The sequence below is a fragment of the Myotis lucifugus genome, unplaced genomic scaffold (assembly GCF_000147115.1).
Source record: "Myotis lucifugus unplaced genomic scaffold, Myoluc2.0 scaffold_474, whole genome shotgun sequence".
In the NCBI taxonomy this organism is placed as follows: Eukaryota; Metazoa; Chordata; class Mammalia; order Chiroptera; family Vespertilionidae; genus Myotis; species Myotis lucifugus.
In genome coordinates this window covers 521,096-532,971 of record NW_005871522.1, presented here as the reverse complement: position 1 = coordinate 532,971, position 11,876 = coordinate 521,096, and positions in this window count along the sequence as shown.

Below are 11,876 nucleotides of genomic sequence, written 5' to 3'. Positions count from 1 at the left end.
AAGGGGGAAGGGGATGGGAACTCCGGGATATTCTTCTTCGTCAGAAGCGGCAGCCCGAGGGGTGGGCTCGCCCATGGTCGCCGGTGCGGTGGTCCCGTTTCGGAAGCCGGGTGAGGGGGAGAGCCCTATGTTTCATTTAATCTGCGCGTTGACTGTCATGTCCCTCACCGGCAGCGCGGTTCCTGCCCCAGCTGTGGGACCGGGGTGCCGGCAGCCCGCGGAGGAGAGTTCAGGGGGTGACACAAATCCCTGCCCTGAAGCATCTAGAGTTCTTGTTTAGAGACGTGACGGCGCGGACGCTCAGCTTTGCTGGGTTTCAGAGCTTGTGAATCAACTAGAAATTGGCCGTAGTTCTCCCCTGGCTGCGCACGGGCTCCGCAGGGGGGCGGGGGGGGGCTTACGGGAAGAGGGAGGAGGGGGAGGGAGGACTTGAGGGTGGGTTGGCAGAGGGAACGTGGCTCGGGCCCTGGCGTGGGCATCTTGGCGGTCCCTGTGGTGTAAGCTCCAGGCTTGGGTTAGATCGGCCTCACGGAGTGCATTACCCGGCCCCTCGGCGGGCGCACGGGAGGTTTCTGGGCTTTGTTTACAGAGCACCTGTGCATTTCCCTGGGGATTATGGTTTCCCTGTGGCATGAACCCTCCCAAATTAATTGTCCTCAAAGGGCATTCTTTCTGGGCAATTAAAAATGGAAGCTACCTTTTGCAAGTCCCCTGGAAGGGGGATTCTTTCTCCAACACCTGCTTTCATGACGGGAGGGGGAGGTGAGCCGGGCAAGCCCACTTCTCTCACAGCAGGAGTAGCGACAGACGTCAAAGATAAGTCCAAATGACCGGATTCACTCGGCAAAAGGATGCACTTTAGCATCATGGCCAGTACCAGTCGTAAAATGCCTTTTGATTTGCTTAGTATTCAAGTTATGCACAGCTTTTGAAATAACACAGTTTTGAAAGTGACAGTTCCCTAGCTGGTTTGTCTCAGTGGATAGAGCATAGGCCTGCGGACTGAAGGGTCCCGGGTTCGATTCCGGTGAAGGGCACATGCCGGGGTTTTGGGCTTGATCCCCAGTGTGGGGGCGTGCAGGAGGCAACCAATCACTGATTCTCTCTCATCACTGATGTTTCTCTCCCTCTCCCGCTCCCTTCTCTGAAATCAATAAAAATATATTTAAAAAATAAAGACTGTAGGGAGCATCCAGGCAGTAGGGGGGAAGGTCCTACTGTGCTCAGAACATAGCACTCTGCTTGGTGCTACGGGGCTGGGGGAGTAACCTCCGGGCCCCCTGGGTCATGGTGAGGGCCCTGGCCTGTCTTCCCTCGGTGACTGTTATTGGTGGGGTGTTCTCTGTGTTCCCGTGTTGCTGATGGAAGTGGAGCTCTTGGGGTGCCGCACGAACAAGAACTTCTGAGGCCTCCATGGGGGGTGAGGTATGGTAGGAGCTTTATTGATGATGTAACATTAAGGGAGTTCCCCACCGAGGTGCCATCTCCCTCTGCCCTGGAAGAAGTCCATATTCAGGTCTGGTCCAGCATCTGGCTGGCTGAGCTAGTGTTCCCAGCTGCAGGCCATTGCCTGTGGGGTCCGTGGCCACATGACGGGCAGGCTAGCTCGGGTCACGGAACAAGCCAGTGCCAGGAAGCAGGAGCGAAGCAAGAGGAGAGAGAGAGAGAGAGAGAGAGAGAGAGAGAGGGAGAGAGAGAGAGAGAGAGAGGATTCCTTTGTCTGTGGTTTTTAACTGGGAGCTTATCCAATGAATCCTTCAGGATTTTGTGCACTTGCAGTGGCTCCACCCCCTCTAGCCAGTTATCCTTTTCCAGGTTAGACTGACAGGCCAGCGCCTTCCCTAGGTCACCCCGACTTCACTGCCCATGCATCCCTGTCCCCCTTGTTGGGCCCTTTCCCGCAGTGATCTGCAGGGAGTGGATGAGGGAGCATGAAGTTGCAGCTTGCTGGCGAAGCTGCCCAGATAACCGTGCTTACAATGTCTGGCCTCCCTTTTGCTGTCTTCCTATTTGTAATATGAACTGGCTAGTTACGATGGTAACAGCCGTCCATTGGTGACTGCTGATGGTGAGTTGTGGGAGGAAGAGAGGAACCCACCACAGAGCCCCTACAGGTCCCATTGGCATGGCTGGAGGGTGCCACCGCCAAGGCCCCGGCAGAAGGAAAATGCCCAGGTGCTCACCTTGTCCTCAGAGCTCCTTAGACCTTGGCTTTGCAGTGCAGCCCCCGCAAAACCAGTGCGAGTGCCCCTCCTCTGCCTGGACAGGGACATGCTTACTGGTATCCCTCAGCCACAGGCGGTGTGGGCAAGAGGAGGGGTGACCTCCCAGGCCTGGCTTGGGGCAGCACCACTGACCGGCCACCCTGTCTGGCTTGCTTCCCTGTGTTGTGGGCCCAAGACCAAGTAACAACACATTTGCCAGCAGGCGTTCCTGAGGCCTGTGCCCTGCAGGTGAGACCTGCTCAGTGCTGATGTCACACGAGTTTTGTGATTGTTCCTTGACCACACTCACGCTCACTTGGGCTCAGGAGTATTCCCTCCTCGACCCCCCCCCCCCGCACCCCCTCCCCCCTGCTCTGGTTCTCACCACTGCCTCGCCCATGGCCCCATGGATGGAGCACCTTGGCCTCCAGGTCACCAGTTGGGACGGATGGAGAACCAGCCGGCCATGGCTCATGTCCCGGGTAGAGAACAGCCCCAGCAGAGCCCTCAGAACCATGGGTGAGTCAGTGCATGGGCCAGGCTGCTCGACTGTGGCCTCTCCACCTGAGGGCCCAGCTCCTTCTGGACTTCCGGACCCAGCGCATCCGTCAGGCCCCGAACCTGCCGAGTCTGTGGCTCTCCAGTCCTTTCCTGTCTTTCTGCTCATTTCTACTTCAGTTAGGTCCTGGACTGCTAGAATAGTCTAATCGGCCCCCCAGGCGACAAGGCACAGGCTGTTCTCTCTGGGCACAGCTCAGCATCCAGAGGGGATGGAGCTGAGTCCAGGGAGAAGGTATGGCTCCTGTGCGGCTCCAAGGTTACAGTTGTCCCCAGGCAGAGGCTGCCAGCGTGAGGATGTGAGGGCCACACTGTGACTCTTTCAAGATAAGCTGGAGAAACAAAATGTCCATTCCAAACCTCCTCCTTGCTCCTCAGAGCCCAGTTTACTGTGTCAGAGCTTGGTTTAATGTTGCCAGTGATGAAAACAGCAGCAGCAAATCGAAGGGAAACACATATCCGCTTAGCTGGAACGCCCGCAGGCGGGAGCTGGTCTGGAGGAGGGAGCCCCTGAGGGTGCAGCTCCAGGCTCAGCCTGCGCTGTCTGTTTCAGGCCCAGGCTGCGGGGGGGAGGGGGGGGGGGTGCGGGCCCATCCAGTCCCTCCTGGTGGTGAGTGGCTGTGGTGTCTTGGCTGCGCATTCTCCCACCTTCCTCTTTCCTCGTGCTCCACAGGGTGGCACTGGTTCTGAGTCTGCTTGTATCTCCAGTTTGGGATTGTAGTATGCTCCATAGTGCTCTGTGTTCATTATTTTGTAGCCTGCATTGCTGTTTCACATACAATCTATGGCTATTTAGTTTTTAAGCTCATTCCAAACAATTACTTTTTGTTGGTTTCCAGTTGCAATGCCATATTATGGTCTGATGAAGTGGTCTGTGCACACTGATTATTTGACATTTAGTGAGACCCCCTGTGGCCAGAGCAGGGCCCGCTCGTCCCTGTGTCGTAGTTGTTTGAAGTGGGAGTAGGTGCCCTGTGTGCGTTCCTGCCCCGGGGAGAGCCGTCGGGCCTGGTGCTGGAAACAGTGGGGACCTGGAGGGAGGTGTCCGGGAAGATTTGCTAACACGAGGTCGCATGCGCGTTTTCCCTTCCACTCAGGGCCACACCCTGAGGGTGACAGATGAGGGAAAGCAGACTGCTGTTGGCGGAGGCTCTTGCGGGCTGGCGGTGGGCACTGGAGGGGATGGCCACCAGCCGCCCTGTCCTGAGGGCAGAACCTGGGCAGGGTGTGGGGAGATTTGCAAAACGAAGGAGGAGGCTCCTTTCCCTAAATAAATGCAAACCATTGTGTGAAAGGCCTCTTATGGGGTCACATGGCGGTGAAGTAGCCAAGAACAGTTTCATCCACAGGTTGTCAGCAGGCCCTTGAATGGGAGGGGCAGAAAGCCGAGTAAGCTTTACCTTTACTTCGGACTCATAGAATTTTAACTGTTACCATTCTACCCACCTGGTATTTTCAACCTCTTGAGATGTGGAGAGGAATATGAATGTATTGGGGTTATTTGTGGGTTTAGAATTGCACTGTGCAGTACAAGAGCCATGACAACATGTGGCTTCTTAAATTTAAATGAAAATGAACTGAGATGAAAGTCACAGCAGCCACGTTGTGAGGGCTCCTCTGTCCCTCGTGTCTGTGCCATGGTCATGGGCAGCACAGGCCCGAGCAGCCCAGCTGCTGACACTCAGGGACAGGCTGGCGGAGGGCGAGGACGACAAAGAAGGAAGGAGGCTCCCGGGGCACCTGGCGGGCGTGGCCGGGAGGGAGTTGGCTGGGGGCACAGCTTCCCCGCCCGCTGACCCCTGGCCTGCCCCTTCTCTCCGCAGTGAGCTGAGGACCAGGTACCGCATCACAGCCACCCCCAAGCTTGTGATCCTGAAGCCCAGTGGGGAGGTCATCACCGACAAAGGGCGCAAGCAGATCCGGGAGCGGGGCCTGGCCTGCTTCCAAAGCTGGGTGGAGGCGGCCCACGTCTTTCAGAACTTCTCCGGGTGAAGCGGGCTCCGCGGGGACCCGGGCAGGAGTGGGGCCCGGCGCTGCGGCCAGCACATGGGGAGAAGGGGGTGGGGTGCAGCGGAAGCGCGCGGTGTCCCCACCCGGGCCCGGCTCCCGCGGCCTCCAGCTGTTCCCACTTCTTAGCGCCGCTTCCTCCACCGGCGCCGCTGCTCGCTCCGCGCTGCCCGAAACCTGTGCGGAACCTGTGCGGAGCCGGCTCTCCCCGCGATGCACGAGTCGGTGTATGTCCTGGATCTCACCGCACGGCTCTGCCTTCACCGCCGCAGCTGCCTCTCAGCTGTGCACCGGCTGCGCTCCGGCTCCTCCCGGGACCACGCCCCCAGGAGGAGCACTGCGCCTGGGCCCCGAAGGGTGCTTTTCTTTGCGATGTTTTCTTCTGTTTTTGTGCTCACATTTATTTTTTAATGAATAATAGGATCATCATATCCTAGAAAGTAGTGACAGTGTCAAGGCTGTGTAGTCCCGTCGTCAAGACCAAACCTCGCCGGCTCCGAAAGGACGAAAGGACGCGGAGCCCCCGCGGGTCTGAAGCGCAGGAGGCGCCTGGCTGGGAGCAGTGGGTTCGAGCCCCCGCTCGGCTCGGGTCAGAGCACATACAAGAAGCGACCCATGGGTGCGGAAGTAAGAGGAGCAACACCTCTCTCTGTCTCTCTCTCTCTCTCTCTTTCTCTCTCTCTCTCTCTCTCTCTCTCTCTCTCTCTCCCCCCTCCCTTCTTCCCTCCCACTCCCGTCCTCTCTCTCTCAATCAGTAAATTAAAAATAATAAAAAAGCTCATATAAACTCTGTTTCTTAAAGAAAGAAAAGAGCACGAGGGGAGCCACAGGTTCCGGTTTGTTTGCAGCCGGTCCTGCCCTCCTCGCTGGGCAGCTTGCCCCGTGGCCGGGCCAGACCTTCCCTCCTTTCCAGCTGCACTGTGACGGGGGAGGGACCGGAGGTACCCACACCCGCCCCGGCCAGTCCCCTCCGCGCCCCACTGCGCTGGTCCGGGCTGGGAAGGGGAGCGAGCTGTGCGCAGGACCCAGGGACGCCCCAGCTCCCGGGCGGCCTGGAGAGCGCGCGGGGAGGGGGGGGGGGAGAAGGCTTTGGCCCAGAGGTGAGGGCTGGGCCCTGAGGGGAAGGCCGCGCTGTTGGCTTAACCAGGGGGGGGGGGGGGGGCTCCATGCTCTCACTTGGACCTCCCACCTGTCCTCTATCCCCTCAGGGGACCACCGCCTTGGGGACCAGGACTGACTAAAGACGTAGCTGATGGTCATCATTTGCCCCAGAAATAAAGCACGTAGGGGTGCAGTTCTTTTCCTGAAACAATATTCGCTTAATTGTGGTATTTTTTCCAGCGTTACTGAGATGTAACTAACATTGGGTAAGTTTAGGTGTGCAGCTGTTGGCTTGGTGCAAGTATAAATGACAGATGAGGACCACACAGCTCAGCTAACGCTCCATCCTGTCATGTGGTTACCGTATCTATTTTTGGATAAGAACACTTAAGATCTAATGATGGTATATATACATACATATATTTTTGGTTAATCCTCACCCAAGGATTTTTTTCCATTTTTTTAGAGGGAGTAGAGGGAAGGAGGGAGGGAGGGAGAGAGAGGGCAGTGGGGAGAGACATTGATGTGAGAGAGATGCATGGATTGGTTGCCTCCTGCAGGCGCCCAAGGCAGGCCAGGATTGAACCTGCAACCCAGGTATATACTCTTGACTGGGAATCAAGCCCTCAGCCCTTCGGTGCCAGGGCTGGTGCTGTAACCACTGAGCATACTGGCCAGGGCTAATTATGGTATTTTTAACCACACATTCTCTGGGGGAGGGGGTTATCTCTTGCAGATGGAAAGTCCACAAACCGTGTGTGTGTGTGTGTGTGTGTGTGTGTGTGTGTGTGTGTGTAAAACCACAGCCACAGGCTTCTTAAAGACTGGATGCATCCTTCCTGATAAACACGCTCGTAACTGCCACACGGGAGCCCAAGACCCATGGCGCTCGGTGGCTGGAGGGACTGTGCTGATGAGCAGGCACCTGCAGGGCGGGAGGCCTGGGCGGAGCTTCTGCACAGCCACCCCAGCCCTGCTGGCACGTGCCTTCTCCCCCAGGGCCGGCCCAGCGGCCCCCCCCCCACATTATTGTTAACAGAATACATTTCCTTTAATAACATCCCTGACAAATAATTTTTCTTAACTTCAGGCAGAGTGTATTCAGCTTTCTTTCAGGGGACGATGTCACTGGTGTCCATGCTAAAGTGCCTTTTGCCCTTGTGTTACAGTAGCAAACCATGGTGGGCAGCGAGGGGAAAGCCGTCTTCGGAGGTAAGCCCTGTGGGTGTTTCAGCACTGACGCCCGAGGCCTCCGATCGCCATCTTCACCTACAGCCCGAGGCTCTTGCCCTCCTGCCCCACCCCCCCTCCCCTACGTCCCTCAGTGCAGTGGGGAGCTCGGGACATGCGTGTGGCTGTGTGTCAGCTCAGGCTGCAGCACGAAACACCAGGAACACTGATCTCTCACAGCTCTGGAGGCTGAAGGGTCAATCCCGGGGAGGGCTCTTTCCTGCTCGCAGACGTCCACCTTCCTGATGTGTCCTCATGCAGAGAGAGAGCCTGGCGTCTAACCAGGGCTCTAACCCCATCACCGGCCGCCTCAGGGCCTCGTCTAACTGCCCGTACACGGGGCAGGGCTCTAACGTGAATGTTAGGGGCTCCCCGACATTCAGAGCAGAGCTGTCGCCCCACCCCAAGTCTCCCAGTGGGAGGAGCCTAGGTCTCAGGACTTCAGGACCAGGCCCCAGGGGTAAGCCAGTTGGTTCCCATTCCCGGTGCTGGCTGGGGCCACCGTGTGGGGGCTATTTTGTGGAGCTTCCAAACCATTTCTTCTTGTTTCCTTCTTTGTTCTCACTTCACGTAAAAGACCATTTGAATGTCTTCGTCAGGGAGGGAGACTATGTATGTGTTCCAGCTGCCTGTGGCCGCGAAGAGTGCAGATTAAGCTTGCAGCGCCACAGGTTATCCGAGTCGTAAACTGACAAAATGCTTTAGAAGCGGTTTTCTGTGTTGAACCTGGGTTTCTAGTCTTCGCAGTGTCTGCAGACTCGTCACTGCGGCTCAGTGTTGTTCTGCAGCGTCTCCCTGTCTGTGGGGAATGAGAGAACAATGTGGGCGCGCTGGAGAAGCTGCCCTGACTCAGACTAGAGGGGCCGTAGCCCGAGGGCAGGCGGGCGTGAATCTTAGCTCTACAGTCCTGGCTGACATGACGCCGCCCCGCTCCCCTGCTGTCCCCTGGCCTGGTCTCCCAGAAGACATCCCGGTTGGCAACAGTAATTAAGAGAATCCCAGTGATGACTTGCATTGTTTGGAAAACAATTGAGAAGATCCAGTCCATAACCCGACCACACATCTAACATCCCCTTTGCTCTGCTCCCCAGCCCCCCAAACCTCTGTGCACCCCGAGGCCAGCCACACAGCTCTGCTCCAGCCCCTCCCTGATGTGCTGGTTCCCTTTGCGTGTCCCCTGGCCTCACTCAGGCCCTGGGTGACCCAGAGGGCTGGGGAGGTGGCCCATCGACAGGGTGAAGGGCACATTCTCTTCTGGCTGCAGAGTGACAGGGAGAAGGCTGGCTAGGGACACGGCAGACACGGCTCCTTCATGTGTCATATGAAAGGTTTCTTTTTTAAAAAATATATATTTTATTGATTTTTTACAGAGAGGAAGGGAGAGGGATAGAGAGTTAGAAACATTGATGAGAGAGAAACATCGATCAGCTGCCTCCTGCACACTCCCCACTGGGGATGTGCCCGCAACCCAGGTACATGCCCTTGACCAGAATTGAACCCGGGATCCTTGAGTCCGCAGGCCGATGCTCTATCCACTGAGCCAAACTGGTTAGGGCATATGAAAGGTTTCTTACTATTCCAGGCAAATAGAAACCTCTGGAATCAGGGCTCCGTGGTTCAGAGCCAGCTGCCTCAGTGATTAGGCATAAGTCATTTTTCTACATCCTTTACTCCCCTGGCTTCTCTTTCTGAAACAGAAAAGCATTTACTCTATTCTCCTTCCTTACACATGTGTCGTGACTATCTGTTATGAATAATCATCTCCAGCTCGGGGAGAAGTGCACTGCATGAATGCCAGGTTTTGGATATTCATTCATTCGACAGCACCTGGTGCTCGTTGAGCCGTGGCCTGGCAGCTTCCCATGGGATGTGAAGGGTCTGTGATGATGGAGCGTGGACCCAGGCTGGGCGCCGGCTGGAGAGGAGAGCGGGGCTGGCGGGCCCGCGGGACGGCTGCGTGGCTACTGCTGTCCAGGCCCTTCCATGGGGGTGTCAGTGCCCCTCTCCTGCGAGCAGGCCTGAGGCCATTCCCAGGGGTGATTACTTCTCCATGGTGAGAGCGCGCCGTCGGCTGTGAGAAGAGCCCTCCTCATTTAGGGATGATTCTGCCTCACCTTCTCTCAGCACAGCCTCCCCACAGCCTCCCCACGCAGCTCGCACACCTGGCCTCCTTACCTTGTCCGCTTGCAGCATGTGAGGCCAGCACGGGGCTCTCCTGGGGACCAACGGAACCAGCGGCTGGAATAGAGGCCAGGTCCCAGGAAGAGGGGCGTGGTGACGGCTTGGCCCCGGCACCGATGGTGTGGGAGGGAGAGGTTGTGAGGCTTCTGGGTCATAGCGGACAGTTTTAACTGCGCAAACGTCTGTACAGGTTGCTGTCTTGTTTGTAAATCTCTCCTGACAAGGCTGAGTGCTCCTCCTCCCTGTCCCAGCTTCTAAAGGGACCAAGGAACCTCAACTGTGAGGGCAGCCTGCCCCCTCCCCCCGCCCCCCGGGCTCTGGGGCGTAATCCAGCTCTGGGAGCTTGGCCTTGACCCTGACTGGCCACGGTGGTTACAGATGTGCTTCCAACCCTCACCCTACCCAGAGCGCTGCGCTGAAAACAGGAAACAAATAGCAGTCTCCCCTGCACTCAAGAACCTCTGAGTCAGAGAGGAACATAATCCCAGGAGGGTCAGCTCATCTTTCTGTGTTCTGAGCGAGTCTCTCCTCTGTGTTTCAGGAAATACGGTCAGCATGCTGTCTGCCCCTCCCTCACGCGCCCCCCCCGCCCCATTGAGATGAATTTTGAGAATTGTTCATTGGGAGGATGGTGGTGTGTCTTTCTCCTGCTGGGACTTCTCAGGACTTGGTCCAACCGGGAGGAGATGGCAGGTCACTCAGGTCACAGGGCCCTGTCTTCTTCCTCAGCTCCCAGCACCTGTCTCAGTCAGTGGGGCCGTGTAACAAAGCACCACAAATCTACTCTCTCACAGCCGGGGTCTGAGAGCCGGAGCTCAAGTTGTCAGCAGGGTTGGCTTTGCCCGAGGGCTCGATCCTGGGCGTGTCATGGCTGCTTTCTCTCTGTGCCTGCACAGCCTTTCTTCTGTGCAGGCCGGTGTCCGAAGCAGACAGGTTGGAGAGGGCCCCCCTAGTGACCGTCGTTACTGTGTAAAGGGCCTGTCTCCAAACACAGTCACACGCTGAGGTCCGGGGGCTAAGGCCTCAGCATATGAATTGGGGGAAGGTTACAACTCAGTCCACAACGCGCCCAGCACTCAGCCTCCTGGAAGCTCTCCGTGGGCAGACAGACCCAGCTGCCTGCACCTGCTTTCTCAGCACCCGCTCTCCTGGCCTGCCTTCCCGCGGTGCCTGCAGGACGGGACAGGGCGCGTGGGGCTGTCCCCAGCCTGCGGCGTGGCCGGCAGGTGACAGGGCAAGTGCTTCCACCCTCGGAAGCAGCAGCTCCCTGGAGACAGGAGGCTGGTTCTGGGCAAACCCAGGCTGCTGAGCTCTGCTGAGACCTCAGAGAGGCCCCTGAGATCCTCCTGGAGCTGCCAAGCTCCCGCCCTCCACGCCTGCCAGCCTCCCCAGCAACAACCACGGCAATAAGAATGCCAAGGGCCTGCTGGTTCCCCAGCTCTGGGCCTCGGCTCTGCCCCCCCCCTCCCCCCCGCTCTCCTGGCCACGTGCGTGTCCCAGGCCAAGCGAAGCCTCCACGTTGCAGGTGTGATCAAGTAAGTCTTGGGAACCAAGAGCTTTGACTGATGGGACGGTAGTGTTTGCGTCGGGAGGTCTCTAACGCCTTTGGAGGCGAAGCCAACCAAGCTGGGCCTGGAGAGGGAGCTGGGGCACCTGCCCAGGAAGCATCGTTCCCAGAAGCCGGCGGAGCTGGCAGAAGCTGCGCAGACAGGGAGCCTGCAGGCGTAATTGCAGGGTCTCCCTGTCCTTCACCATCAGGAAACGGGAGTGCAAATCTCTGCACTGTAGCTTATTGATTTTTTTAATATATATATCTTTTATTGATTTCAGAGAAGAAGGGAGAGGGAGAGGAAGAAACATCAATGATGAGAGAGAATCATTGAGTGGCTGCCTCCTGCAAGCCCCCTGCTGGGGATTGAGCCCACAACTCGGACATGTGCCCTTGACTGGAATCGAACCTGGGACCCTTCAGTCCTCAGGCTGATGCTCCACTGAGCCAAACCAGCCAGGGCTCCGAGCTGTAGTTTAAACCTTTCCCAGTAAGTTCTGGCCTCCACGAAGATGCTTTGAAAAGGCCCGGCCAACTCCGCCCCGCAGCCCCCCCTGGACCAGTCGGCCGGAGGCATTTCCCCGCAGGCTCCGGCTCACTGCCCCGCACCCTCCCCGTGGGGTGAACCTCCGGCGCTGGGCCACCTGCCACCTGCCTGGCTCCAGCTTCCCGGGGGCCCCACACGAGAAGTGTTTGCTGCAAAGGCCCCGAGGCGGGGTGAGCCCTGGATCACCGTGGAGCCCTCGGGAAGGGCTGGTGGCGTGGAGGGCAGAGGGAATTGCCTTCCTTTGTTAGAAAAGGCTCAGGCTAGCTCAGGAATTGCTTAAACACAGCCCCCAGAGCACACAGCAGCGGGGTGGCCACTGGGAGCCCTGCGCTGAGTGAAGGGCACAAAGCACAGAGTGAGAGATGAGCGGGATGCAGCATTGCATACACGTCGTTGGAAATACACGTACGCGCGGCCAGGAACGCGTGCACAGTCTGCAGGTGAGACCGCAGGACTGAGGCCCTGGCGCCGAGGGGGCGTGGGCACACCAAGGAGCATA